Source organism: Capsicum annuum, unplaced genomic scaffold, assembly GCF_002878395.1.
Source record: "Capsicum annuum cultivar UCD-10X-F1 unplaced genomic scaffold, UCD10Xv1.1 ctg2684, whole genome shotgun sequence".
In the NCBI taxonomy this organism is placed as follows: Eukaryota; Viridiplantae; Streptophyta; class Magnoliopsida; order Solanales; family Solanaceae; genus Capsicum; species Capsicum annuum.
Genome location: NW_025833162.1, coordinates 1,322,786 through 1,328,305, shown reverse-complemented (window position 1 = coordinate 1,328,305; position 5,520 = coordinate 1,322,786). Strand labels below are relative to the sequence as shown.

The following is a 5,520-nucleotide window of genomic DNA, read 5'->3' as shown; positions in this document are numbered from 1 at the left end:
GTTACCACATCAACATCTTCCTCCTTAGTTGCCTTTGGAGGTTTTCTTTGAAGCCTTTTACCACTCCTCAAGGTGATTACCATAACCTGCTTTGGATTTTATGTATCTTCTAGCAAACCACCTTATGGCCTAGTATTGAATACTTGCTTTAACTGCCCCACTTGAATCTCTAAACTTCTCTGAGCTGCTTGTGAATTTTTTATGTCTGCAGCCAATTGTGTCTGACTAGCTAGAAACTGCTTCAACATCTCTTCCATGTTTCTAGTTAACTGATTCCCTTATGCCTATGGTTGCTAAATTTATTGTTGTTGTACATTCCAAGGTTGAGTCTGTCACTTCATGTTGTAGGCATTACCATAATTTGGCCTTTGAGGATTGGTCACATACATCATCGATTCTGGATTGAACACACACATAGCCACTAAGTGACCACTATTACCACATACTTCACACTAACCTACAGCTTGTTGGATGGCATTGCAGGATGTGCTACTCAAAATTTCATGTTGCTGAACTGAGTGTATCAAATTTTGTAATACAGAAACCTGAGCTGATAAGGTTGTGAATTGGTCCACCTCCAACACACCCATAATTTTTTTCGCGGTACTTCTAGAATATGAATTCCACTCAGGATTTCCTTGTGCTATACGGTTCAATAATGTGTACAACTCATCATAAGTCAATCCAGTGGTTGACCACCTATTGCTGAATCTAGAAAAATCTTCGTATTGTGATCAAGTATTTCTATAAAAGTGTGAGCAAGTACCTTGTTAGACTATTGGTGGTGTGGACAATCCCGAAGAAGAACTTTAAAGCGTTCCCAAGCATGATAGAGATTTTCATCTGGCTTCTGTTTGAAGCTCACAATCTTACTACGAAGACTTACAGTCTTGCCAGATGGAAAGAATCTGATGAGGAACTTTCTGGCTAAGTCATGTCATGATGTAATTAAATTGTCTGGCTTCGCATTTAACCATCTTTTAGCTTCCCCCAATAGTGAATGGGGAAAATGTGTCAGGCTCACATAATTTGTACTCACACCAGTCGAAAGAATGTATTAGTAAGCTCAATGAAAGTCTGCAAGTGGACTTGTGGATCCTAGCGTGAAATCCCTGCAAATTGTCCACTATTGATAAGAAGCTGGATCATGTTGTACTTTAACTCAAAATTTCCCCCAGCAGCCAGTCTTTGAATTGGGGAAGTCAAGTTCAGCGAAAGTGGGACTGCCACTTCCCTCACTTTCCTACGTGCTTGTTGTTCTGCAGCCATTATAGCAGGATTCTCTTAGTCTTCTTCTATTTTCATAAATTGGGGGAGACGGATTGCTCTCTCCTTCCTTGATAGAAGTGTTGTTCTCGTTCGGGGATTGATTTAAACAAATCCCTATCCCTTGCCAGCTTCCTAATCTTAAAACCTATTTTCTGCAATCAAAAAACCAAGACCAAGCGTAAAATATACCAAAAAAATCTAAAGGTTAAACTAAAATAAACAGTTGTCAAATAATAAGTCCCTGACAACGATGCCAAAACTTGACAGCGTCCAAGCGCACACGCAAGTGTAAGTGGTCTTATCAAGTAGTAAAGTGTCCTTCAAGAAGCCAACTATCTATCCCACAGAGACTTGATTCAACAAAAATTCTATTTTAGTTCACAATTTAGACTCAGTTGATGCAAACATAACCAAAAAGTGTGTTTGGAAGTTATAAATTGTAGAAAAGTAAACAATGCATAAATAAAGATCTCGAAACAATAAATAAGAGAAAACCCAGCGCTGAAGCACTTTGAACAATCATACTATGTATTGAATTTCATTCGTTAACTTGCTTATCTTGGTTATAGATTCGTAGGGTTAATTGCATGATTATGGTTTTCCGACCTCTAATCCCTTACCTAAGTTGAACCTTACAATTATATCGTTGAGTGGGGATATAATAGTTCACTTAAGTTCCTTAAAGCTATGTTCCTATGAGTGAATCAAGTAAGGTATCTAAGTACATCCCTATCCTAGACACTAATTCGAATTCCTTATTTCATAGAGGAATACAAACCATATTTTGTTCATCTCCATGTTCTATCCCGTAATCCCTCTTCTGAGGTCAACAGGTAGACAATTGATGTATTCTAAGGGTCATGAATCCTGAAAATAGTAAGATCAAAGATGACTACACAACCAATAATGATAAACAAACTAAAAAAACTCAATTCAAAACTATAGTACTCATGTTCTTGGCTTCAACCCCGGAAAAGAGCGTTTAGCCATGCATTGTCATAATTATAATCCCAAGGTGGTAATTAATGACCAAGAACATGAATGAACTAAATAAAAATAATAAAAACCTAATTTTGAAGCTTTAACATCCCCTTGATCTCAAAAATATGTCCAAAGATGAATAAAAACGTTTACGGAGACGTATATATAGCAATAGGGTAAGCCCAGGTCGTGTTGAACAAGGAATCAGCGTGAAAGTCCAGGGGTGGAATGAACATGTGACGCGCGTTGTATTCCATAGAAATGGAGCATACGATACAGGCTATATTCCATAGCAATAGAGAATGCGACGCACGCATATCGCACGGCGCTATTAGAATTTGCATCTCGAATTTTGGTTAAGTGTTAGTCGTTCCTCTTTTCACCCCTTGTCATGTGGTCTCTTTCTCATGATTTTACAGCCTCTAAATCTTCCATATATCATCATAAACAGCTCACAAAAGATCCTAAATCATCAAACCACATGAATTAGAGATTCAAAAAACACTATATCCATCACGATGAATCAAAATAAGAGCTAAGACTAGGCTAGTTCATGTTGATCTTCCACTTAATGTTTCACTTCTACACTTAATCAAATTAAACTATACACATTAATCAAATTAAACTATACACATCACCAACAAGCTATTCCACTCATAATCACACATTAAAATCATTTGGAACATATTAAACAAAATAAAATCCAACAAGATAGACTAGACAAGCAACTAGCTCAAGCTAGCAAAACTAGTTTTCTCTATTGAACTCTAATTGACTCAATTAAGTACAAACTTGTTGGGAACACTTTGAACCATCGAAAACACGTCCTTGAACACTTATATCCACATTTATCTCATTATCAACCCATATAGCCTACGAATCATCCTCAAAACAAGGCTAAGAAGACTAGAATAGTGACACTAGAATGCATAAATACACCCAACATCACCGTCCCAATTGAGTCCAACCATACCACACCAACCGCTCAACCTTATCAAACCAAACCATAGACCATAAACCAAAAGTAATACCAATACATAATATGAAAACCAATCCCAAAATGTATTAGGATGGAACAACCAACAAAATCATCCAATGATATCAGCCCACTGGCTTAATCCTATGCCTAGGCCGACACCAATACCGATCCCGCCCATACCAACCCCCAGAAGTAACACAAAGCCCCTATCTAAAAGTGTAAATAATTTGGGTTGGGACATACCCCGAACCATGGCCTAAACCAATACCTAAAATAAAAGAAAAGTGTCTAAATAAATCTATCACATGAAATAATGTATTCCAAAATGATGAATGCTCACCACTTCAGTCCAAATACTGATACGAATCTACATGCTAAATAGGAGGAATATAATGGTCGATTCCTGTATAGTGTGGATATACAGCCGCTAGTAGACGGGGTTAGAAAATGACCGCTAACATGAATCTCAGAATATGAATAAAATAATACCAATTATAAAACCAAGTGAAACCATCCATAATGCTTAAAACCATACATATATAAGTGAGAGGAAAGGAAACTGGGTTTAGCATGCATTTAAAACCTTTATACCTGGGATGTGTAGCTTTGTTGTCCTAATCACCCACGGGCAATATGGGTTCAGCTCCCCCTGCTGAAAGGGTCCCAGTGCTTGTAGCCGCATGACCAGGGAATATCCCATGGGATGACTAGTACATCCCCTAATATAAAATATGACACATGCATATGGTCATCAAGACCCCTCATATCGACAAATATGAGTTTCTAGTTTTGGCCCTCTGAGACCGCTACCTTCTATATCTTAGCTACACACCCCGCCATTAATGCCCAATTAGAACCATGTCCAAACAATACATTTACCATTTATTAACCAAGGCCAATATTAGTGGTATCATCATGCCACCCCTTACTTGCAAGTAATATTCATAGACAAACCATTTAGGTTAAGGGGACCATTGGTGCCCTTCCAATTACCATATTAAATCCCCCTGGGAGACTTCCATGTTCTCTACAAGTATAACCATTTAGCCTTTAGACTTCTCAAACTATTTAAACCATGCATAAGTCCTTTATCCAGTTTGAGACATACAAGAGTTTCATTAAAAGAAGTCAATGCAATGAACATATCTTTATAAGCATTTTATCAAACACCTTGGGGACATAATATAATCAAAACCAATTTCAAAGACCATTAAACCATTACCATCCAATCCAGTTGTCCAAATCCATCCTTTATGTATATAAGAGCATAGATAAAACCATAGGAAACCATAACCAAGTATTCAATATCAAAACCCCTAAACAATAGTTGGAAACCATAATCATGAAATAGTAAAACCATGAAATCAATCATATAAATAATGAATTTGGTTGAAATTACAATGAGGGAAGAGATTCATGCCTTTTACTAAAAAATTGATGGAATAAAATCACCAAGACAAGCCCCAAAGCAATCCATAAGATAAAACCAAGCCTTTTTTCTCCAAAATCTCTTGAGAGAATTATGAGATATTTTGGAATAGTTTCTAAGTGTTAATGAATAGAATAATAGGGAAAATAACCTCCTAAGTGTATTATAAGTCATTGGTCCTAATTAGGGTAAGTAGGGAAATGTCCAGAATACCCGCTCTTAAATCCATTAAAAACCCGTCACAGGGATCGACTAACCTATACGAGTTGTACCCTCCTATACGATCGGTTTCCACCACTCGTATCCAAGCCTCAACCCTTGGATCAAATACTGTCCAGTATGTGACTCATCCAACCATGTCATAACCACAGCATACGATCTGTACCCATACCTCATATCCCTGGAAGAATAAAATACCAGGAGGATCAAACACTTCCCACCATATGAGTCCTTGATACGACTCGTACCAAGCCCTACGACTCATACCCCCAAGTCTTACCCATTCCAGTGACCAAAACCATCCCACCTACTAATACTAGTCAGCATACAACAGGACCATACCACTCATACCCCAGCATACGGCTCGTACCCATGAGTCGTATTGGGTCTGGAGAATGGAATTCCATGAAATTTTCTAAGGGTCAAAACTCAGGATGTTTCAATATTTATATATATAATAATGTAGGATAATCTGGCCAAAAATTAAGACAAGTTGCATCTTTAGAACTGCCTATTTGAATTCTTACATTAAGAAAACTATCATTTTATAACAAAAAACTATTTTGTTGATTATTTTAATAGTTTATATTATTTCATACTTCATATTTATATATATTACTCTCTAATAAAAGCGAGAATGATA

At 37.1% G+C, this 5,520-nt stretch overlaps 1 non-coding gene across 1 annotated transcript; it reads left to right on the top strand.

Annotated features, from left to right (window-relative positions):
* Positions 1-776: 776 nt before the first annotated feature.
* Positions 777-883, top strand: LOC124890925. The gene has a single exon (XR_007049444.1). It is a non-coding gene; the product is annotated as a small nucleolar RNA R71 (small nucleolar RNA).
* The last annotated feature ends 4,637 nt before the right edge of the window (positions 884-5,520 follow it).